General features: G+C 27.2%; 1 protein-coding gene across 7 annotated transcripts in view; it reads left to right on the forward strand.

Moving 5' to 3' along the window:
• The first annotated feature begins 399 nt into the window (after positions 1–399).
• Ih (hyperpolarization activated cyclic nucleotide gated potassium channel Ih) overlaps positions 400–27,045 on the forward strand; it is a 185,616-nt gene continuing 158,970 nt past the window's right edge. For all 7 annotated transcript variants that reach the window (XM_075313200.1, XM_075313198.1, XM_075313202.1 and 4 more), the window contains exon 1: positions 400–909. The gene's annotated coding sequence lies outside the window, so the exon portion shown is untranslated. The remainder of the gene's footprint in view (positions 910–27,045) is intronic.

Here is a 27,045-nt window from a genome sequence, read left to right on the forward strand (position 1 = left end):
CTCTATAAATTTCTCTCGTTATTTGATTCTCCCAGTCAATTCTCTTTTTCTTTGTCATTTCAACGAATAGCCGCACCTGTCAGAATTAACATGTGTTCATTCGTTGCTTGAATGAAGAAAACGAATAAACCAACAACAACAACAAAAATAAAAGCTCTGACACTGAAATATATAAAAGCTCTCTGCGTATTTGAAAGGATATATATGCTGGTTACTCTCACCAACTCTCCTAAGACAATATTGATTTTCATAATAGAGAGCAAATGAAAAAGATGAAGAAGAAGAAGAAGTAGCACAAGAAGAAGCCCAGTGGCAAAGAGTAGCAGCTGAAAAAGGACAGAAAACTTCAACTGAACATCTTTTATAGTTGAATAACAGTTGAAAGGCAATGAGAATGAATGTCAGCTTTTTATTACTCGTGGGCCATCCGTAACGTCAAGTCGAAATAACGAGACCGTGGACAAAGCGAAAGCTAATTTATAATAAAATCAAAAAAGAAAAGTATATAAAAAACGGAGAAACTAAAAATTTAATTTAATTCTTTATATTTTTATTTATTTGAAACGATTAAACAATATACAGTTTACAAAATAAAAAGAGAAATTAAGGTCCTACGAAGAAACTAAAATATTACAAAAAAAAGAGAAACACACACACACGGAACGAAATAATGAAAAACGACGAAAATTGTTACATAAATTATTAAACAATCGAAAAAGAATAAAGTGCAAACAAGAAAAAAAAAAACGAAATTCTATAACCAAAGAGAAAATTGCAAAACCAAGAAGGAAATTAAACTGAAACGGATTTCAAAAAGAAAAAAAAACGACATCATCAAAAACATTCATTATCCTTTTTCTTGTGTTAAAAGAAAAAAAGTTCCCTGTTAAATAACTATAAAAATTAAAAGTAATTTCTAAATCAATTTTTTTCCTCTGCTTCGTGAGTTTTTTTTTTTTTTTGTTTCCTTTGCCTTCCTCTCCTGAGTCCTTTAAAACCCATTGCTAATGAGAGTGAAATTCTTTTTCTGCATTCTTATATATGGGAAGCTGTTAGTAAACGAAAAAATATAGGTGAAAAAAAAAACAACCAAAGCAAAGCCAAATATGGACATTGGGAAAAAGTCCTTATCGAATGGAGTACGAAGTGCAAAAAAATGTTAATGTAAGAGTATATCCCTAAGTCTTCCTATGTATGAGTGTTCCTATAGTGGGGAGAATGTGAATGCTTGACTGTGTGAGTGTGTGTGTGTGTTTATGATTGCCATTGGGCGAGTGAAAAATGAAATGAAAAGTTTTTGCTTTCGTCATGTGTATGGGTATGGGTATGTGTGTGTGTGCGTGTCTGATATTCCATACTTACTTGAGGGTGAAAAATCGTTAAATGAAAAGTGAAATTCTCGTCCTTTTTCTTGGATTGTATGCTCGCGCGAATTTTGTGAGTGTATATGTATATATGGGTGTTTGGATTTCGTCGTTGTCGTTGTCGTCTTCTTCTTCTTCTGCTCATATGTGTGTTAAGCAAAAAAGGCACCTTGAAATTTTAAAGTGTTTTGTAATACACACGCACACACTAACCAAAAAAAATGAACAATAGAAAAATAATACAGATATTTTTTTTATGAATTAAAAAAAAAAAGAAAAACAAAAAAAAAGAAAATAACAAACGTTACAAACCCTAGTAAAATATCCTTATATATTTGTTTAGTTTTCTATTGAAATTCTAAGACAAAATGTCCAGTTTTTTTTTGTTTGCTATTAACCTTAACTTTTTTGCCTTGGCTATGAATTTAACCTTTTATATAAGGACCGTTGAGAAAAACTATTGTAGTTTTCCCATATAAATTACAAGACAAAACAATAAAAAGAAAACTCAAGTTTTTTTTTGTGGAATTTTACGCAATTGTTCTTTAAACAAAACAAAAAAAAATCGAAAGTTATTTCTACACGGTGTAGTAGTCATTTGATGATGTTGATGGTTTGTGTAGTTGTGAGTGCCAATAGGTATGTATGTGTGTGCTTTCAAAATACTTGTTCAGAGATATTGACACTGGTCTACAAGAACTATAGAAAAATTGTGATTAGCGATATTACTTAACAAGTGAGTAAAGTAGCAAGTCGGGCGGGGCCGACTATATTATACCCTAAACCACCCCTACTGAATTAGTAAATATAAGCATTTGTGGGGTATCATTGGTATAGGTTTGGGGTACATGTTTATGGGTGTCTTGTCACAATCTGAGCAGAAATGTCTAATATTAGGAGCTATAGTTTATTTTGCACCAAAAGAGTTAGTATGCCACTAATATTGAGTCCATTATTAAACAAGTAAGAAAAGTCTAAAGTGGGGCGGGGCCGACTATATTATACCCTGCACCACTTTGTAGATCTAAATTTTCGATACCATATCACATCCGTCAAATGTATTGGGTGCTATATATAAAGGTTTGTCCCAAATACATACGTTTAAATATCACTCGATTTGGATAGAATTTGATAGACTTTTACAAAATCTATAGACTCAAAATGTAAGTTGGCTAATGCACTAGGGTGGCACACAATGTTAGTAAAAACAAGTATATACAGCAGTAAATTCGGCCGGGCCGAATTTTAAATATCCACCACCATGAATCAAGTATAATAGTTTACTATGAAAACTCTTCCTCGTAGTGGGTTACTTGATAATATATAGAATTGTAGGGAGTTTGATGACAAATCTTTTCCCAAACGAGCCAGCTCCCGAAGACAAACTTTAAAGATTCTACCTATGAAGACCAGATCAAATTCTAGATTTATGAAAACCAAGTTTGTTTGAGTTTTAGAGAAATTATAAACATATCGTGTATATGTTGAAATTACGCCTTAATTTAAAATCTTAAATCTGTAGATTTTTCCGCGTTTATTTAAATACGATGAGAAAAATCTGGAACTTTTACTTTCAGTTTGAAGCAATTTTCATGATCAGTGCGCCTGCTATACCCTTAAAGAAGTGTTTTCTTTTTTTGAGAAACGAAAACACTTTATAAGAAAAAGAAATTTCGTTTGTCTAAAATTTTATTATAGATTACTAATTTCCAGCAAATCGGATAAAAACTACGGATTCTAGAAGCCCAAGAAATAAAGCCGGTAGATCGGTGTATATGGGGGCTATACCAAAACATAGACCGATAGGCACAATTTGCTACTCACACGGATGAAAAAGACTGTTTTTCATATGTTTGGCTATAAAAATTATATGTTTGGAACACAAATTTTTAAACACAATATTTTTGAGTGCAAGCATATAATGTTCATAAACTAGCATAACATGTTTGGGACATATATGTTAATATGTTAGAACATATTATGTTTGGGACATAAAATGTTTGTAAATATAATATGCTTGGATGCAAACATATATTAATTTAGAAATAGCCTATAAAAATATATGTGTTTAGTAGCTTGGAGCGCTATTTAACAGGGAGCGATATTGAATTAAGTTGGTGGTTGTTGCTTGTTATTACAAAATTAACATTTTATTTTTCCTTGGGCAATTGATCAGCTACTTCTTTGATCCTTACAAACTGTGTGGTCCGCTGTTCGAATCCCCGTCCGGCAAAAGGTAAAATTAAAATAAAAAAATCATACAGTTGAATAATTTCTTCTACAATGTTTGTATTACAGAAAAAGGTGCTAAGAACTAAAAAATCTCGTGGAAGTGAGAAAGATGTGGGGGGATATACAATTGGGCAGAAACAAAATTTTGAGCATTCAGGTCGAAAACCTATGTTGTTAGCACCTATATTACCTGTTTATTTTCATAATTCGTTATGATTGTAAATATATAAATAAATAAATAAAATTTTGAGAACAATATTGTTTGGGAGAATTTTTTTTAAGCATATAATATTTTTGGGTGCAAAATGCTTCCAAACATATTATATGTTCACATAATAACATATTGTTTTTTGGAAGACAACATTATTGAATTTGGATGCAAAAATACAAAATGTTTGGAACTTAGACTACCCAAACATATATTGTTTAGACCAATATGCTTTCAAACATATTATATATTGGAAGAGATCAAACATATAAATGTTTGGGCAATACCCAAAAATATATATGCTTGAAGCAAAATATGTTTGGGAGTATATGTTACAGAAGCGATTTTTTGTGAGCGTGCACATATTTGTGATCTTAAAATACCTCCAGATTTTCAATTTCAAACAAATCGGCCAGAAAATATAGTCCTAGACGCCCAAGAAGTAAAAATCGAGAGATCAGTCTATATGGGGGTTATACCAAAAAACGGACCGATATACCTCAATTTCGGCACTCTTATTTGTGGTCTAAAAATACCTCTAGATTTCGAATTTCGGGCAAATCATGTAATAAATACAGTTTATTGTAGCTCAAGAATTTCAGGCAAAGCGGCTGGTAAATATAGTTTCTAGAAGCCCAAGAAGCAAAGTGGGTCTATATGGGGGCTATACCAAAATATGGACCGATGGGCACCATTTTCGTCACACCTTTTTATGGTCCCAAAAGAACTGTAAATTTTAAATTTCAGGAAAATCGGATAGAAAATATAGTTTCTAGAAGCCCAAGAAGCAAAATCGGGAAATCAGTCTCTATGGGGGCTATATAAAAACATGGACCGATGAGCACCATTTTCGGCACACCTTTTTATGGTCCTCAAATACCTCTAGATTTCCAATTTCAGGCAAATCGGATGGTAAATATAGTTTCTAGAAGCCGTAAAAGCAAAATCGGGATATCGGTCTATATGGGTGCTATAACATAACATGGACCGATGAGCACCATTTTCGGCACACCTTTTTAGGGTCCTCAAATACCTCTATATTTCCAATTTCAGGCAAATTGGATAAAAACTACGGTCTTTATAGGCCCAAGACTCCAAATCGGGAAATTGGTTAATATGGGGGCTATATCAAAACATGGACCGATGCGGACCATTTTAGACACACCTCTTTATGGTCCCAAAATACCTTTAGATTTTCAATTTCAGACAAATCGGATAGAAAATACTGTTTCTAGACGCCTAAGAAGCAAAATCGGGAGATCGGTCTATATGGGGGCTATACAAAAACATGGACCGATACGGACCATTTTCGACACACCTCTTTATGGTCCCAAAATACCTCTAGATTTCCAATTTCAGGCAAATCTGATAAAAACTACGGTTTTTATAGGCCCAAGACCCCAAATCGGGAGGTCGGTTTATATGGGGACTATATGAAAACTTGGACCGATATAGCCCATCTCCTGCCTGCAAACAAAAAACTAATCTGTGCCAAATTTCGGGACGATAGAGCCATTATTGAAGGCTGTAGCGTGATTACAACAGACAGACAGACAGACGGACAGACGGACATGCTTATATCGTCTTAGAATTTCTCCCTGATCAAGAATATATATACTTTATATAGTCGGAAATCGATATTTCGATGTGTTACAAACGGAATGACAAACTTATTATACCCCCGTCACCATTTTATGGTGGTGGGTATAAAAATATTGGAAACATTTAAATATGAAGCAATTTTAAGGAAACTTCGCAAAAGTTTATTTATGATTTATCGCTCGATATATATGTATTAGAAGTTTAGGAAAATTAAAGTCATTTTTACAACTTTTCGACTAAGCAGTGGCGACTTAACAAGGAAAATGTTGGTATTTTGACCATTTTTGTCGAAATCAGAAAAACATATATATGGGAGCTATATCTAAATCTGAACCGATTTCAATCAAATTTGGCACACATGACTATATTACTAATTGTACTCCTAGTGCAAAATTTCAACAAAATTGGGCCAAAACTCTGGCGTCTGGGGCCATATAAGTCCATATCGGGCGAAAAATATATATATATATATATGGAAGCTATATCTAAATCTGAACCGATTTCAATCAAATTTGGCACACATGACTATACTGCCAATTGTACTCCTTGTGCAAAATTTCAAGCTAATCGGGATAAAACTCTGGCTTTTGGGTCCATATAAGTGCATATCGGGCGAAAAATATATATGGGAGCTATATCTAAATCTGAATCAATTTCAACCAAATTTGGCACGCATAGCTACAATGCTAAATCTACTCACTGTTCAAAATTTCAACCAAATTGGGCCAAAACTCTGGCTTTTAGGACCATATTAGTCCATATCGGGCGAAAGATATATGGGAGCTATATCTAAATCTGAACCGATTTCAATCAAATTTTGCACACTAGACTATAGTACTAATTGTACTCCTAGTGCAAAACTTCAACCAAATTCGGCCAAGAATCTGGGTTCTGGGTCCATATCGGGCGAAGGATATATATGGGAGCTATATCTAAATCTGAACCGATTTCAATCAAATTTTGCACACTTGACTATACGACTAGGTGTTATGTCTGTACAAAATTTCAAGCAAATCGGTATAAAACTCTGGCTGCTGGGTCCATATTAGGGCATATCGGGCGAAAGCTATATATGGGAGCTATATCTAAATCTGAACCGATTTCTTCCAAAATCAATAGGGTTCTTTTCTAACCCAAATTAGGAACATGTGCCAAATTTGAAGGGGATTGGACTTAAATTGCGACCTAGACTTTGATCACAAAAATGTGTTCACAGACAGACGGACAAACGGACAGACGGACAAACGGACAGACGGACATGGTTATATCGACTCAAGGACCCACCCTGAGCATTATTGCCAAAGACACATGTATCTCGTCTCCTTCTGGGTGTTACAAACATATGCACTAACTTATAATACCCTGTACCACAGTAGTGGTGAAGGGTATAAAAAGTGATGATTTTTTTTTTTAATTTTTAAATAAAAATTTATTACAAACAATCAGTTTTTTAATCAAACTATAAACATAAAGTCAGATAGGAAAGTAATTGAAAATAGTTACATTTTTCATTCAAAAAATTAATTGAGTTTTGCAATCAATATCAATTAAATGTTTAATTGTATCAATTAAAAAATTAATTGAAATTTACTAATGAAATCAATTGATTTTTATACCCTTCACCACTACTGTGGTACAGGGTATAATAAGTTTGTGCATTTGTATGTAACGCAAAGAAGGAAAAGTCTGAGACCCATCGTTTAGTATACCGATCGTCTTAGAATTAAATTCTGAGTCGATTTAGCAATGTCCGTCTGTCTGTCTGTCCGTCCGTCTGTCTGTCTGTTCATGTATTTTTGTGCGTAAAGTACAGGTCGCAGTTTAAGTCCGATCGTCCTCAAATTTGGCACAGGGTCGTTTTGGGGAACAAAGACGATCGCTATTGATTTGGGAAAAAATCGGTTCAGATTTAGATATAGCTGTCATATATATTTATCCCCGATCTGGTTATAATTGGCGTGTTTATCAACCGATGTTCTTCAAATTCCGTGCATCCGAATATTTAATGAGTCTCGAGAAACTTGCAAAATATTATCCAAATCGGTTCAGATTTAGATTTAGCTCTCATATATATCATTCGTCCGATTTGGACTTATATGGCCACAAAAGCCAGAGTTTTGCCCTGAATTGCTTCAAATTTTGCACAAGGAGTAAGTTTCATAGTGTCGGTAAATGTGCCAAATTTGGTTGAAATCGGTTCATATTTAGATATAGCTCCCATATATATCTTTCGTCCGATTTGGACTTATATGGCCTCAAAAGCCAGAGTTTTGCCTTGAATTGCTACAAATTTTGCACAAGGAGTACGTTTAATAGTATCGGTAAATGTGACAAATTTGGTTGAAATCGGTTCAAATTTAGATATAGCTTCCATATATATCTTTCGCCCGATTTACACTCAAATGACCACGGGGGCCAGAGTTATACTCCCATTTACGTGAAATTTTGCAGAGATAACAGAATTATTATTCGAACTATGCATGTCAAATTTAGTCAAAATCGGTTCAGATTATATATAGCTCCCATATATACGTACACCAGAGTTGGGGAAATATGGTAGACTGTTTCATAGTTTAGACCCATTTTCAATGCTATTTTCCTCCAATCGACTGGATAGTTTCCACAGAGAATATTAGTATGATATTTAAGTGTGTCAAGTTTGATCTAATTTGGTTCAGATTTAGATAAAGCCTCCATATGTTTTTTTCGGTTTATACAAATATGGCCAAAATTCCAACACTTGACACAAAATTCTGTGATGATTTCCCCATATCTTATGACCTTAACACTGTAATGCCAGAATTTCCACAGAACGGTTGAGTTTTAAATAAGGCTCCAAGTCGCCCGACTTGACCAAATAATATATCATAACCCGTCAAGTGTGGGTGGGTCAAGTGTATCTTCGAGAGATCTAACCAATATCCTTGTAAAATCGCCACTGATGAGTTGCAAAAATTGTTAATATTACTAAAATTTTCCTATATCTCGAATACATATGTATCGCCTGATAAATCATAAATGCTCTTTTGTACAATTGCATTAAAATTTCTCTCGCTTCATATTTCCCATATTTTTTTTTTACTAACATTGTGTTTCATCCCAGGGCGTTAGCAGATTTAAATTGTAATTCTAGAGTTTTTGCAAAAGTACAAAAAATTGTCTCCATTAAAAGTATTTGTATCTGGAAATGCAAACCTTTATAAGTTATAGCTCCCAGCAAATTTGAAGTAGTTGAGATGGTAACACAAATTTTGTCTACATAGTGGCGAAGGGTATAATATAGACGGCTCCGCCCGACTTTAGACTTTACTTACTTGTTTAATCAAGTTTTGTTTTTTGGGGTCCAATTAAAACGGTGATTGATACTATAATTTTCGTGATTGAAGACATTTCAATTAAAAAATAATTGAATCAACTAATTTCGTGATTGAATCAGGAAAACATTTTTTTCTGTGCTTCTCAACAATAAATTTTGGGTCTTCCTTGCCTTGCGACAACTTTGCCATCAGCCAAAATGATGTTTTTTTTTTGTTTGTGACCGCAAGATTTGTCTCATTTTTTTTTAAATAACTGTAACAATTTGAATGTGTTGTCAAAGAATATGAACTTCAAAGGTGACAGTTATCGAAATACTGGGTAATACAATATAAAATCTTTTGTTGATGATAGGCATAGGGTGTAGGTGTTTCGATGCAAACAAATCAAAATATCCGATTTTAGATCATAATTTTAATGAAACTAAATTCATAGATTCTGCAAACAAGTGTAAAAAATATAGAAGTAGGCAAATACTCCCACACATGTAGATACTATGGAAAATATAAGCATATATTAACATACATATAGGCACAAACACACAAACCATTTCGCACATCCTTAATCGTCGTAGACCTTAGACAAACAAAATGAGAATAAGGCACAAACGATGACGAACTCAATCTCTTTTGTATCGGTCATATTCAATAGGAATATGAATATGTTTGTCCAAATGTATGGTGATGTGAATGTGAATGTGAACAGCTAAAAGTGAATGATGAAATGCTTGAACAAAAATAACAACAACAACAATAACAAAAAAATATACAATAATTACATAATCAACAAAAATATATGTGTGGCAAAAATAGTGAATTTTTTTTCAAATTGTTGTAACTCTGCATTCGGGTTTTGTTGGTGGTTTCATTTTTTCTCTCTAGTTGACGTAGTGTTCAAATAAACCCGAAAAACCAACAAAAACAGCAACAACAACAACTATGAACTCAAGTAAAAGTATGAAGTAAGTACACGAATCGATTTGCAACAACAATAACTGTAAACAACTCGAATACCAACAACAACAACAAATGGCAACTCTAAAATTTTACAACACCTATAAGTAATGCAACAACAACAACCACAACAACAATGCCAATAATATTGTCGATGAAAAGCACTATGAGCAGCAAACGAAAAAAATCAACCCACCACACAGGAAAACACATTGGCCCCAAAACACCCCCATACTCTCACTCACACTCTGTCTCTCATACATATACACAGGCTCACTGTTCTTACACAAAACAACAAATGACATCAAAAAAGAGGAAACATTCAATTCGATTTAGTTTGACTTACGACAATGCCAACGTCAACGACTACGACAACGAAGACGACAAATGCCAACAACAACAACGGAAACCTGTTTTGTATGAGCAAATGAGAGTAGAATAGTGTTACTCATAGACTTGAAATTCAAGGCAAAAAAAAAAAAACAAGAAAAACAAAAAACTAAAGTGCACTCAAAGCATGAGAGAGTAGCAAAGAACAATGACAAAGAGTGTGAGAGAGTGAGTGTGAGTGTAAGAGAATAAGAGCCTAGCTAACATTTTGGGATTGCCTTGTCATTTCTCCTATCTCAGCCATTTTACGGATGATTTTTTTTCGCAAGACCCCTCTCAAAACAAAAATCAAAAAACGATAAAAAACAAAGAATGCCAAAGATTGTTAAGTAATTGTTTTAACGTCTTTTGTGTTCAAATAAAAATTGATGATTTTGCAGGAAAAAGGGCAATATGAATAGACTTCAGTTTCTATGCCTCCCAAATGAAGTAATTGAGAGATTTTTTTCGCCCTAAAACAAACAAACCTAAGAAGACCTCTTTAGATTGTGCGAATTGTTTAGGTCTATTGATGGAAAAGTGAAACAGTGAGAGATATGGTCATGAATTTCTCGAATTATGACATTTGGTTACCATGTGCAATTTTACAGAAACTCAATAACACAATATGATTAGATCATTTGATTATTGAAGAAATATATACCATTAACACTATAAAGACCAATGGTATGGTGTGTACATAGGAAAAAAAGTAAAAGTAAAATTTGAAAAAAAAAATTGAATTTTTTATATGAAAAAGAAAAAAAATATATTTTATTTTAAATGTGAATGTCTCCAAAAAATTTTTGGCAAACTAAGAAAAATATTCGAGAATTATTGATCAATGGGTTAGTGAGTGGTTAAACCTAAAATGCATATATAGAACCGAGCAGCAATATAACAGTGTTGCCAGATGTGATGATTTATCTTTAGAAAGGCCAAACAGGACAAAATGATCAAAATTCGATATTTTTTGAAATCTCACATTGTGGAGTCAACAAATTTTAATCCATAGCATATAGATATACAATTCTATTCAATTCTAACATATGTTGAATTTTGTACGGAATGCAGAAAAGAAAATAAGGATCCGTCCAAAAGACGTCTAAAATACTGACCCCAAAACAAATAAGAACGAATTTTCATGAACTAATAGAGATATTCAAACATGCCCGCTACTTTTTTTTGTAGCACGGTTTTGACAAAATTTCCTATAGAAATAAAATTTTGACAAAATTTTCTATAGAAATAAAATTTTGAAAATATTTTCTATAGAAATAAAATTTTGACAAAATTTTCAATAGAAATAAAATTTTGACTAAATTTTCTTTAGAGATATAAGTTTGACAATATTTTCTATAGAAAAAAAAATTTTGACAAAATTTTCTATAGAAATAAAATTTTGACAAAACATTCTACAAAAATAAAATTTTCACAAAATTTTCTACAGAAATTGAATTTTCTATAGAGCATTTTTTTCTGATTCAATCACGAAATAAATTGATCCAATTAATTTTTTTTTATTGAAATGTCTTCAATCACAGAAATGATAGTATCAATTAAAAAATTAATTGATCCAAATAAAAAATTAATTAATACTATTAGTTTTTGTGATTGATTTTTGTTTCAATGAAAAAATTTGTAGATTCAATTAAATTATTAATTGAATATCTTTTAAAACTCAATTGAAATTTTAATTGGAAAATTTTTCGTGAAATTTTTTTCTGTGAAATAAAATGTTGACAAAATTTTGTATAGAAATAAAATTTTGACAAAAAAATTTTTTTTTAAATATTTTTCAAAACTCAATTAAAATTTTAATTGGAAAATTTTTTGTGAAATTTTTTTCTGTGGAATAAAATGTTGACAAAATTTTGTATAGAAATAAAATTTTGACAAATTTTTTTTTGGAATACTTTTTCTATAGAAATAAAATTTTGCAAACTGAGTTGATCGTATGGATGCATGATTTTATCATGTGTGGAGAAAGGAGAAGCCTTCTATAGAAATAAAATGTTGACAACATTTTCTATAGAAATTGAAATAAAATTTGAGCAAATTTTCTATAGAAATAAAATTTAGCAAACTGAGCAGATCGTATGGAGTAATGATTTTGTCATGTGTGGGGAAAGGAGAAGCCTTCTAGAAATAAAATTTTGACAAAATTTTCTATAGAAATAAAATTTTTACAAAAAGTTTTATAAAATATTTAGATAATTTTCTATAGAAATACAATTTTGAGAAAATTTTCTATAGAAATTAAATTTAAAAAAAGATTTTCTATAGAAATAAAATTTTGCAGACTATGTAAATCGTATGGATTCTTGATTTTGTCATGTGTGGGGAAAGGAAAAGCTAACATTTTTATTTTATTCGTCGGTTTAGTACTAATCAGATCATCCATGTATATTAAAAAAAAAAAACTTATGGAATTTAGAATTTATTTTTGTCAATTTTCGACAAGGGTTTTTAGAAGTTTCAGTTCAAAGGAGCTCGCAACACTGCAATCACGAAATTAATTGATCCATATAAAAATTTTTTTCTGGTTAATTTTTTTCCATAAACGCCATATTATATTTGACCAAAACTCTAACAGACTCTGTCAAACCTTTTACCAAAATCATACTCGAAATATATGGTTAGCGTTTTTTACTCCTACCTTGATGTTATATGTCTACTATTAGCTACGAATTGTCGGTAGTTTTACTGTGATGATAATTTCCTTTTTTTAATTTCTTTCAAATATTTGACTAGTAGACTTAGTAGATATAGATTCTTTTCTAAATTTCCTTACTATTTATTTTTCTAAAATTCCTTTTCTCTTTTGAAAATCCATTATATTTGCAATCCCTTTAATATGCCATCAAAAAAAAAAAAAACAGACTACTACAGAAAAGAGCAGGAAAGCTTAAAGGAAAATCTCAACTAAACCTCTATAAAAAAATCCCCCAAAGAGAGTGTGAGAGAGAGAGTGAGCAAAAAAAAAAAAAAACAACGAAGTGGATAATTACACGCCATAAAGGCAAAATGATTTGTATGAATTATGTAAACATAGTTTCCGTTTTCTTGTTGTTGTTGTTGCAAATGATGATGGTGATGCAGAAAAGGATTACACCTTTGCCAACAAACAATAACAAAAATCCCCTATATAAACATCAAAAAGCAAAGGCAGGAGATGGAGGGCAAACAAAATTAGCTCTCAAGATAAAGGTAAACAACATCTCATAAAAAAGTAAAGAGGCACATCATCATTAGCGTCATGGACAACGTCATTTTCCAGAGTAAAAGCCACAACAACACCACACAACCAGCAACAATCACAATAAAATTTAACCACAAACATTGTTGCTATATATATATATATATATATACCCCACACAGACTCATCTCCCACCACACATAGAGATGAGAGTGGGAGAAAAAGTGATAAACAAACTATGGAGCAAAAAAAACTTATATGCTTACGCATACAAATTTACCCAAGTCTCTTACACATAGACATAAAATTTAATTATTATACCATACTCTCAAAAAAAAAACTGAGAATATGGGCGAAAGTTCATAGGGCCTCTTAATGGACGGCAAATAATTGAGATAGGGGTATACAATATTGTTGACAATTTTCGCGGCTTACACATGAGGCGTAAGTCACGTTAGTCACATGAAAAGGCAGTACCAGTATCCCTTTGAGATTATTATTTATTTTTGCGAGGCCTAGTTAATTTATTTTTATTTTAGACGAGTTGAAATTTAGGCTCATTATAGTGTATATGTTTATCTAACAGACAAATATGTTGAAACATAAATCGCCTCTTTTCCAAAATGCTCACCATTCAGTAGGCTCAAAATTTATAGTGCTACTATTTATAGTGACTCTTACTAAAGGTTTAAAGGATTAGGTCGAGCGGAAAATTTACTAAGACTAGCCATGACATTCTTTTACTGGAAAAATATTATGTTACGAGACAAAAATGTTAGGTTAGAGCCTTTGTTGCTGCTGACTGTTTGGCCAATATGTCTAAAGGTAATAGAAGCAACAGGACATTAAGGGAATCTCTTCCTGTTTTAGTGAATGCGCTTGAGATACGCAATTTTCTGTATTATTCCTCACTTTCCCTTATTGCCTTTTTGCACGAATACTAGGCTACCGCGGTTTTTCTCGACCTTTCTTAAATATTAATCTTAAATATCAGATTCCTGTTCAATAAAATGGAAGCGAACTTTAAATACTTTACTTTTAAACTTTATAGTTAAAAATTTTATCAAAATTTTGTTTCTATAGAACATTTTGTTGAAATTTTATTTCTATAGAAAATTTTGTAAAAATTTCTATAGAAAATTTAAAAAAAAATTTTGTTCCTGTAGAAAGTTCTGTCAAAATTTTATGTCTATAGAAAATTTTGTCAAATTTTATTTCTAAAGGAAATTTTGTCAAATTTTATTTCTATAGAAAATTTTGCTAAAATTTTATTTCTATAGTAAATTTTGTCAAAATTTTATTTCTACAGAAAATTTTGTGAAAATTTTATTTCTATAGAAAATTGTATTTTTAAATAAATTTTATTTCTATAAAAAATTTTGTCAAATTTTTAATTCAATAGAAAATTATGTCAACATTTTATTTCTATAGAAAATTTTGTCAAAATTTCATTTCTAAAGAAAATTTTGTCAAAATCATATTTCTATAGAAAATTTTGTCAACATTTTATTTTTATAGAAAATATTGTCAAATTTTTTTTGTCTAAATTTTATTTCTATAAAATTTTTTTTCAACATTTCATTTCTATATAAAATTTTCTCAAGATATTATTTCAATAGAAAATTTTGTCAAAATGTTATATCTATAGTAAATTTTGTCAAAATTTAATATCTATAGAAAATTTTATCAAAATTCTATTTCTGTAGAAAATGTTGTCAAAATTTTATTCTAAAGAAAATTATGTCAAATATTTATTTCTATAAATTTTTTTCAAAATTTTATTTCTATAGAAATTTTTTTCAACATTTTATTTCTATAGAAAATTTTGTCAACATTTTATTTCTGTAAAAGTTTTTATCAAAATTTTATTTCTAAAGAAAATTTTGTCAAAATTTTATTTCTGTAGAAATTTTTGTCAAAATTTTATTTCTATAGAAAATATTGTCAATTTTTTTTCTAAAGAAATTTTGACAAAATGTTATTTGTATAGAAATTTTTTTCAACATTTTATTTCTAGATAAAATTTTTTCAAGATATTGTTTCAATAGAAAATTTTGTTTTATATCTATAGTAAATTTTGTGAAAATTTTATATCATTAGTAAAATTTGTCAAAATTTTATATCTATAGGTAATTTTTATCAAAATTCTATTTCTGTAGAAAATGTTGTCAAAATTTTATTTCTTAAGAAAATTGTGCCAACATTTTATTTCTGTAGAAGTTTTTGTCAAAATTTTATTTCTAAAGAAAATTTGTCAAAATTTTATTTCTGTAGAAATTTTCGTCAAAATTTAATTTCTATAACAAATTTTGTCAAAATTTTATTTCTGTAGAAAATTTTGTCAAAATTTTATTTCTGTAAAAAATTTTGTCAAAATTTTATTTCTGTAGAAAATTTTGTCAAAATTTTATTTCTGTAGTAAAATTTGTCAACATTTTATTGCTATATAAAATTTTCTCAAAATATTATTTCTATAGAAAATTTTTTTAATTTTTTTTTCTGTAGAAAAGTTGACAAAATTTTGACAATTTTATTTCTGTATAAAATTGTGTCAAAATTTTATTTCTATAGAAAATTTTGTCAAAATTTTATTTTTATAGAAATTTTTGTCAAAATTTTATTTCTATAGAAAATTTTGTCAAAATTTTATTTCGTTTTGTTTTGTTATTGTTGGTTTTGTTCTTTAATCAACAACAATGAGTAAAGAACAAAACCAATAATAACAAAACAAAACGAATGAAAGAAGAGGAGACACGGCCATCATGTAAAACCTTTTTTCGGAAGGTTCTAGTGTGGTTTTTCGTTGGGTTTATTGAACTGCCTGAATTTATTCTGATAATTGGTTGATAGTTCTGCTGCAAGAAGAGGATGCTGATGAGGAATGTGGTAATTCCGAAACGTGCGTCCATCCAACCATCTTGCAGTCTATAGGGCTTTGCCCAAATAAATTTGACAAACATTCTTTTCCTCTGTTGGTTAAGCTACACTTGTAGTTTAGTCAATGCAAGGTTTTAAGCTGAAATCAAAAAAACAACAAAATTTTATTTCTAGAAAATGTTGTCAAAATTTTATTTTGATAGAAAATTTTGTAAAATTTTTATTTGTAAATTATCACAGAATTTTATAATTCACATTGAAACACTGTATTCGTATCACATCGTAAGAAATAATGCAAATTCAGTGCTGTTGAAATCGTGGACTACTTTTTTGACGAACTTTTTTTTTTGCTGGGCCGTTACTATTCCCCCCTTCCCTATCATAAAAAAGACTAAATACATTAGTTTCAGTTAAGAAAAGTATCGACTGGCAAAACAAAATATTTACATTCAATTTATAAATTTTCAGCCCATTGTGCATCTGGCTATTTGCTTGAGTTGTTTCTTAATCTTTTCGTCTGTCTATCAGTCTTATGCATAAATTAGCCATAGATTACCCCTATTTACATAATTCGATATATACTGGGATATATATATGTGAACACACATATATACATATATGCACGTTTTTCTGCGATTCTGTTTATATAAAATGTTGAAGTCATACATATATGTAGTGTATATTATCCTTCATTCATATTTTAATGAAATGAAGTACATAAATGTAGTGCGTGTATATATGAAGCACTGTAAGTATATACGTTTGTATATAAGTACAGATATATATTTACATATGTATATGTTTTATATGCAAATGATTTACATACATTTCATATTACTGTCTTCCATTTCCCGTACTTTTGTATCACTTAAAACAGCCCCTATAGTCTTAGTTAACAACATCGCGAAATGAAGAAAAAACAAAGTGGTTCCTCCAAACAATATGAAGAGAATATCCAACAACAACAAAAACAAGACTACTCACAAACCCCAAATACACAAACCAACACCTATAACCGCAAAAACGTGAGTTCTTTAGTCTGCCTCTTCCCTCATCAGAAATTTAATGTCATTGTATTTTGCGTTTCTGCCATTGCTGTTATGCCCCCCCCCCCCCCCCCCACGCACATCCTTATTTGTAGGTGGGTGAATTTGTGACATTGTTGTTTTTGTTTTGTTCTTTTATGACCGTAATTATATAAACTTTATAAACAACATATGCTCACACACACATACATACACACTTTTATTATGTTGGATTGTCTCTCCTTTTATGGCACCTGCATTGAATTGGCCAAACAGAGCAACAACATTGAATTTCAAAACAAGAGAATCATTACTTTTGCTTTAACTCAAAGGTAGAACATAATTCTCAATTAGATAAAACAAAAATTTGTAATGCATTTGGAGAGTTTATATGAATGTCAATATATGGTATTTAGGCATAATCTAGACTATTTATATGAAAGTTTGTTTTTTGTGGTTTAAGCAGATGAAACGAAGAATTCCCGATCTTATATAGTTTTGAGTGCATTGTTATACCTCATAGTCGTAGGATGATGATGAAAATATCATTGCTACTCCGTTTGTAATATATCAAAATATCGATTTCCGATGGGGTCAAGAAGAAAATCTAAGACCATCTAACAGCTTTCAACCGTCTTTTGTAATCACACTATAAGGATCAGGGTTTTGAAATAGACCACCAGAAAAGGTAAATTTATCACGAATGGCACATTTGGTAGAATTCTACCAAATATGTCAAATTTTTTTACCTTTGGTAGATTAATAGAATTCTTAATGTTTTGGTAGAATTTGTAAAATATTCCTTTCCAACTAAGAGGTACCTAAATCTTACAAAATTTTCTATAGAAATAAAGTTTTGACAAAATTTTCCATAGAAATAACATTTTGACAAAATTTTCCATAGAAATAAAATTTTGACAAAATTTTCTATAGCAATAAAATTTTGACAAAATTTTCTACAGAAATAAAATTTTGACAAAATTTTCTATAGAAATAAAATTTTGACAAAATTTTCTATAGAAATAAAATTTTGACAAAATTTTCCATAGAAATAAAATTTTGATAAAATTTTTCGATAGAAATAAAATTTTGACCAAATTTTCTATAGAAATAAAAATTTGGCAAAATTTTCTAAAGAAATAAAATTTTGACAAAATTTTCAATAGAAATAAAATTTTTACATAATTTTCTATTGAAATAAAATTTTACAAAATTTTCAAAAGAAATAAAATTTTTACAAAATTTTTTATAGAAATAAAATTTTGACAAAATTTTCTATAGAAATAAAATTTTGACAAAATTTTCTATAGAAATAAAATTTTGACAAAATTTTCTATAGAAATAAAATTGTGACAAAATTTTTATAGAAATAAAATTTTGACAATATTTTCTAAAGAAATAAAATTTTTAAAAAATTTTTATAGAAATAAATAAAATTTTGACAACATTTGAAAAAAATTTTGATAAAATTTTCTATAGAAATAAAATTCTGCAAAATTTTCGATAGAAGTAAAATTTTGCTAAATTTTCGATAGAAGTAAAATTTTACAAAATTTTCAATAGAAATAACATTTTGACAAATTTTTCGATAGAAATAAAATTTTGATAAAATTTTCTATAGCAATACAGTTTTGACAAAATTTTCTATAGAAATAAAATTTTTACATAATTTTCTATTGAAATAAAATTTTACAAAATTTTCAAAAGAAATAAAATTCTTACAAAATTTTTTATAGAAATAAAATTTTGACAAAATTTTCTATAGAAATAAAATTTTGACAAAATTTTCTATAGAAATACAATTTTGACAAAATTTTCTATAGAAATAAAATTGTGACAAAATTTTTATAGAAATAAAATTGTGACAAAATATTCTAAAGAAATAAAATTTTTAAAAAATTTTCTGTAGAAATAAAATTTTGATAAAATTTTGCGATTGAAATAATATTTTGATAGAACAAAATTTGACAAAATTTTCGATAGAAATAAAATTTTTACAAAATTTTCTATAGAAATTAAATTTTGACAACATTTTCTATAGAAATAAAATTTTGATAAAATTTTCTATAGAAATAAAATTGTGCAAAATTTTCGATAGAAGTAAAATTTTGCTAAATTTTCGATAGAAGTAAAATTTTACAAAATTTTCAATAGAAATAACATTTCGACAAATTTTTCGATAGAAATAAAATTTTCTATAGCAATACAGTTTCACAAAATTTTCTATAGAAATAAAATTTTGACAAAATTTTCTATAGAAATAAAAATTTGGCAAAATTTTTTAAAGAAATAAAATTGTGACAAAATTTTCTATAGGAATAAAATTTTGACATCATTTTCTATAGAAATAAAATTTTGATAAAATTTTCTGTAGAAATAAAATTTTGACAAAATTTTCTATAAAATAAAATTTTTACAAAATTTTCTATAGAAATAAAATTTTGATAAAATTTTTCGATAGAAATAAAGTTTTGACAAAATTTTCCATAGAAATAAAATTTTGACAAAATTTTCCATAGAAAAAAAAATTTGACAAAATTTTCTATAGCAATAAAAATTTGGCAAAATTTTCCATAGAAATAACATTTTGATAAAATTGTCTATAGAAATAAAATTTTGACAAAATTGTCTATAGAAATTAAATTTTGACAAAATTTTGTATAGAAATAAAATTTTGACAAAATTTTCTAATGAAATAAAATTTTAACAAAATTTTCTAATGAAATAAAATTTTGACAAAATTTTCTAATGAAATAAAATTTTGACAAAATTTTCTATAGAAAGAAAATTTTGACAAAATATTCTATAAAAATAAAATTTTGACAAAATTTTCTATAGAAATAAAATTGTGATAAAATTTTCTATAGAAATAAAATTTTGACAAAATTTTCTATAGAAATAAAATTTTGACAAAATTTTCCATAGAAATAAAATTTTGATAAAATTTTTCGATAGAAATAAAATTTTGATAAAATTTTTCGATTGAAATAAAATTTTGAGACATTTCTTGATAGACATTTTTGACAAACTGTTCTATAGAAATTATATTTTGACAAAATTTTCTGTAGAAATAAAATTGTGAAAAAATTTCTATAGAAATAAAATTTTGCCAAAATTTTCTATAGTAATAAAATTTTTACAAAATTCTATATGGGAATAAAATGTTGACAACATTTTCTATAGAAATAAAATAAAAATCAAATTTTCTATAAAAAAAAAATTTGACAAAATTCTCTATAGAAATAAAATGTTGACAAACATTTCTATAAAAATAAAATTTTGATTAAATCTCCTATACAAATAAAGTTTTGACAAAATTTTCTATAGAAATAAAATTTTTATAAAATGTTCTACTGGCTAATGGCTTTTGTAGCCAATGCTACTATTCCTTCTTATATTGTACTATAAGTCTAATTTTGTAAATAAATAAATAAATACAATTTTCTATAGAAATAAAATTTTGAGAACATTTTCTATAGAAATGAAATTTTGAGAAAAATTTTCATTGAAATAGAACTATTATAAAATTTTCGATAAAAAGAAAATTTTTACAAAATTTTCTACAGAAATAGAATGTTGATGAAATTTTCTATAGAAATAAAAGAATTTCATATAGAAATAAAGTGTTGACAATATTTTCTGTAGAAATAAAATTTGTAAAATAAATACAAATAAAATTTTAGCAAAATCTTCTATAAAAAAAAATTGCAAAATTTTCAATAGAAATAAAATTTTGACAAATTTTACGATAGAAATAAAATTTTGACAAATTTTACGATAGAAATACATTTTTGACAATATTTTCTATAGAAATAAGATTTCGACAACATTGTCTATAGAAATAAAATTTTGACAATATTTTCTAAAGAAATATGATTTTGACAAAATTTTTCTACAGAAGTAAAATATAGACAAAATTTTCTATAGAAATAAAGTTTTGACAAATTTTCTATAGAAAACTAAATTTTGACAAAAGTTGCTATAGAAATACAATTTAGGACAAAGTTTGGAAAAATTTTCTATAGAAATAAAATTTTGGCAAAAGTTTCTATAGAAAAAAAATTGGAAAAATTTTCTATTATATATAACAATTAAAATCCATGAAGTTTATGTAAATTAATTATTGGAAAATTATGCTCGAAAAAGGTATTTTCTAGAATAGAACCTAACCTAGAATTGAAAGAGTTGAAAGAGAGTTGAAGGAAATTCAACTTAAATAAAAATTTTGATTTGCTCCATTATTTACATATCATTCGATTTTGTTAAATTTTACAAAAAATATTTATTAAATCTATTAAAATGTTGATTATTAATACGCCAGGAAGTCCCACACTTATTAATGTTTTTCATACGAACTAAGGAACCGTTGTAACATAGAAATTCTACCTACCTATAAATATAAATTAAAACCTACTCAGCGTTCTAAAAATATTTAAAAAAAATCAAACGTTTGCCCCCATATGAATTCAAAAATTAATAAATATTATTCTAATTAGTGTTTTTATTTCTAATTTAATTTTGAAAACAAAAAAAATATTTTTTAAGACCTTTTATTTTTATACTTTTAAATAACAATTTTATATTTCAATATCCCTTCTCACATTTCCCTAAAATCATCAGTATGGTATACAATTTATAAAATAAAAGTATCTATATAAGAATTTTGACAATGCCTCGTTAAATTTTCCAAATACTAGACTCCATACTTTATAAATACTTGACTCTTATATATAGTTTTTCCAATTTTAGAAATTGACGCGGAATAATATTACTCAACACTAAAACTAAAAGTTTTATTATTCATACGCCAGGATGTCCACCAATTATTAATATTATTCATACGCTCTAAGGAACTGTTGTGATATAAAAATCTTAACCCACCAAAAAATATAAATTAAAATACCTTAAAATATAAAAAAATTGTTTAGATTATTTCTGGTGTCATGTTATCCCATGAAGGCTCGCACTATTTGCGGTATAAAAGGATATTTGACACAATAACTGGCATTTATGTCAATTTAAATTAACAAATGTCAGCTGTAGAACAAAGTCCTCTATTTAAGATATTCCTTGACTAGATTGGTAGTTGCCACCTATTAACATTTATTTTTAACCGTAGACCTTATCCATCATTCATTGACAACAATTGTGAAAGAAATGAAAAACCATTTTTCAAATAATCCTTCTTTTTAAACAATTTTGCGCTTGAGTGTGTGTGTGTGTGTCGCTTGTTTTCGAGTCTCTTGGGTGACACTGGTATTTTACGCAAAGCTTCCCATTTAATTAAATATTGACACAATTAGCGGTAGCTGTAACGGAAGTTCATTAAAATTTCGTTGACGACCTTGTTTGAACAGGAATTGGTTTATGGGTTTGACAGTAAAACACAAAAACGTTCAGTTGCTAAATTTTTAATAAATTTGACATATGACTTAACTCTTCATCACAATCATAGTCCTCATCAACATCATCATCATCAGCCTCAGTGGTAAGCATGTAACGGAAAAAATGCTAAAAACAATGACACAAAAAGCCACACAATACAAACAAAACGGTCATAAATCTCATTTTGTGGTTTGTTTGTTGTCAATATAATGAATTGGAAAATTTTGGAGAAAAACTGAAAAAATTATAATTTTGTATTTAACAACGCATAATGAGAGTGAAAATTGTCTATCGTAATAAAAAGGAGATAACTGTATACCAACTGTGGCTAATTTGCTTACAACATATGGAAAAATCCAAGATTTTTCCAATCTTCAATATATGCCATATAATCACGGTTGCCACTCCAGCCCAAAATAATCTAACAAAATTTGGAGAAATATTTACCTAAAACTACCAAAAAAAATATATTATTTTACAAAATTTTATTTCTACAGAAACTGTTGTCGGAATTTATTTCTATACAAAATTTTGTCAAAATTTCATTTCAATAGAAAACATTGAAAAAAATTTATTTCTATAGAAAATTAAGACAACATTTTATTTCTATTGAAAATTTTGACAAAATTTTATTTCTATTGAAAATTTTGACAACATTTTATTTCTGTGGAAAATTTTGCGAAAATTTTATTTCTATAGAAAATTTTGTTAAATTTTATTTCTATAGAAAATTTTGTCAAAATATTATTTCTATAGAAAATTTTGTGAAAATTTTACTTCTATACCTCGTAGTTGGACGTGAATAAATTGCAAAATCTACCATAACATCAAGAAAAATTTTGACAAAATTTTATTTCCGTGGAAAATTTTGCGAAAATTTTATTTCTATAGAAAATTTTGTCAAAATTTTATTTCTATAGAAAATTTTGCGAAAATTTTATTTCTATACCTGGTAGTTGGGGACGAATAAACTGAAAAATCTACAATAACATCAAGAATTCTACCAATATACCCAAGAGTAAAATATCTACCATTTTTGGTAGAATTCTACCAACTGTGGCAAGCGTGCATATAATCCCGTTCTGGTATGGCCATCAACACCTTCCTCGATTCAGCTTTTATCTCCTCAATCAACTAGAAACAATTTTCTATAAAAATAAATTTTTTACAAAATTTTCTATAGAAATTAAACTTTTCGCAAAATTTTCTATAGAAATAAAATTTTAAAAAAATGTTCTATAAAAACAACATTTTCTATAGAAATAAAATTTACTTTAAACATAAACTTTTGACATTATTTTCTAAAGAAATAACATTTTGACAAAATTTTCTGTAGAAATAAAATTTTGTCAAAATTTTCCATAGAATAAAATTTTGGCAAAATTTTCTATCGAAATAAAATTTTGACATAATTTTCTACAGAAATAAAATTTTTATAAAAATTTTCTATAGAAATTACATTTTAACAATTTTTTGTGCAGAAATAACATTTTCACAAAATTTTCTACAGAAATAAAATTTTCACAAAATTTTCTATAGAAATAAAATGTTCGCCAAATTTTCTATAGAACTAAAATGTGCGCGAAGTTTTCTATAGAAATTAATTTTTCCCAAAATTTTCTATAGAAATAAAATTTTGACAAAAAATTTATTTTTTAAAAATATTTATAGGATTAATAATTTTTTTTATATCTATGATATACGAGAACGATTCTCTAAAATATTTCCTAACAAAATTTTCCATAGAAATAAAATTTACTTTGAAAATAAAATTTTGACAAAATTTTCTATAGAAATAAACTTTTGACAAAATTTTCTATAGAAATAAAATTTTGGCAAAATTTTCTACAGCAATAAAACATTGACAAAATTTTCTATAGAAATAAATATTTGGCAAAATTTTCTATAAAAATAAAATTTTGACAAAATTTTCTAAAGAAATAATATTTTGGCAGAATTTTCCATAGAAATACAATTTTGACAAAATTTTCCATAGCAATAAAATTTTGACAAATTTTTGTATAGAAATAAAATTTTCTCAAAATTTTCAATAGAAATGAAATTTTCGAAAAATTTTCTATAGAAATAAAATTTTGACTAAATTTTCTATAAAAATAAAATGTTGACCAATTTTTGTATTGAAATAAAGTCTTCTATAGAAATAAAGTTTTCACAAAATTTTCTATAGAAATAACATTTTCTATAGAAATTAATTTTTCGCAAAATTTCCTATAGAAATAAAATTTTGACATTTCTTTTTTAATAAAATTTATAGGATTAATAATTTTTTTATATCTATGTTATACGAGTTTCTCTAAAATATTTCCTAACAAAATTTTCCATAGAAATAAAATTCACTTTGAAAATAAAATTTTGATAAAATTTTCTATAGAAATATACCTTTGACAAAATTTTCTATAGAAATAAAATTTTGGCAAAATTTTCCACAGCAATGAAACATTAACCAAATTTTCTATAGAAATAAAATTTCTGGCAAAATTTTCTATAGAAATAAAATTTTTACAAAATTTTCTATAAAAATAAAATTTTGGCAAAATTGTCCATAGAAATAAAATTTTGACAAATATTTCCATAAAAATAAAATTTTGACAAATTTTTGTATAGAAATAAAATTTTCTATAGAAATTAAATTTTCGCAAAATTTCTATAGAAATAAAATGTTGACCAAATTTTTTATAAAAATAAAATATTGAAAACTTTTTGTATTGAAATAAAATTTTCACAAAATTTTCTATAGGAATAAAATTTTCGCAAAATTTTCTATAGAAATAAAATTTTGACAAAATTTTCTATAGAAATAAAAGTTTCACAAAATTTTCTATAGAAATAAAATTTTCACAAAATTTTCTATAGAAATGAAATTTTCGCAAAATTTTCTATAGAAATAAAATTTTCGCAAAATTTTCTATAGAATAAAATTTTGACCAAATTTTCTATAAAAATAAAATGTTGACAAATTTTTGTATAGAAATAAAATTTTCTATAGAAATAAAATTTTCGCAAAATTTATTTCTATACCAAAATTTGTCAACATTTTATTTTTATTGAAAATTTTGTCAAAATTTTATTTTTATGGAAAATTTTGTCAACATTTTATTTCTATGGAAAATTTTGCCAAAATTTTATTTTTATAGAAAATTTTGTCAAAATTTTATTTCTGTAGAAAATTTTGCGAAAATTTCATTTCTATAGAATATTTTTCGAAAATTTTATTTCTATACAAAAATTTGTCAAAATTTTATTTCTATGGAAAATTTTGCCAAAATTTTATTTTTATAGAAAGTTTTGTCAAAATTTTATTTCTATAGAAAATTTTCCGAAAATTTTGACAAATTGTTGTATACAAAAAAAAAATTCGCAAAATTTTCTATAGAAATGAAATTTTGACAAAAAATTTTTTCTTTAAATATTTAAATAATTGATGTTTTATATCTATACGAAAACGATTCTCTAAAATATTTCCTAACGACTCTGCGACGAATAAAATTTTCTTCAATATATAACAAAATAAATTTCAATTTGGGAAAAAGCACTAGTAAATTTTTTTATTATTAATACGCTATGGTGTACAATATCTCTATTAAAATTGTTCATATATCACAAAGAACTTGCCATGGCATAAAGTTTCCCTCTACTTATTTCTTTATGATAAACTAGACAACGAAAAATAATTAAATACGTATTGACATACGAGTATATACTCAAAGTTACAATAAATAATACTGGTGATTATGAAAAATCGAGTACTTTGTCAAACGCAATTTAGAGGACTTCTAATTTTTTTATATCTATAAGAAAATCTTTCTCTATTTCCAAACTATCCTCTGACATATAAAATTTAAAAATAAATCTCAATTTGGGAAACGTATATATAATTTTTTTTATTCATTAGCCATAAAAAAATTGTCATGATATAAAATTGTCACCCAATTATTTCCTTATGATAATAATCTCTAAAAAAGGAAAAAAAACTCAATTAAAAATAGTTTTATTTCAATGTAACGTTATAATAATAAAAAAAAAAATCGGGTACTTTTTTAAATTTAATACTTTTTTTTTATATCAACACGAGTAAGATTCTTTAAAATATTTCCTCATGTTCCTGCATTAAATAAAACTTCTTCAATATATAAAAAACAAGTATAGACAGCAGTAAGTTCGGTTGGGTCGACTCTTAAATATCCACCACCATGAATCAAATATTAAAGTTACCTTTGAAATTTTCGGGGGGAAATATTTTCCTAAGCAGAACAGTTCAACCAGTACACTTCCCGAAGAAAAATTTTATATATTTACAATTTTAGGCAAATCGATTAAAAACTGCGTTTTCTACAAGCCCAAAAAGTAAAATCGGGAGATGGGGCTATATCAAAACATGGACCGATAATGACAATTTTTGACACACTTCTTTATGGTCCTAAAGTACCTCTAGATTTTCAATTTCAGGCAAATTGGATAAAAACTACTTACTCTAGAAGCCCAAGAAGTAAAATCG

Source organism: Haematobia irritans, chromosome 5 (genome assembly GCF_050003625.1).
Source record: "Haematobia irritans isolate KBUSLIRL chromosome 5, ASM5000362v1, whole genome shotgun sequence".
In the NCBI taxonomy this organism is placed as follows: Eukaryota; Metazoa; Arthropoda; class Insecta; order Diptera; family Muscidae; genus Haematobia; species Haematobia irritans.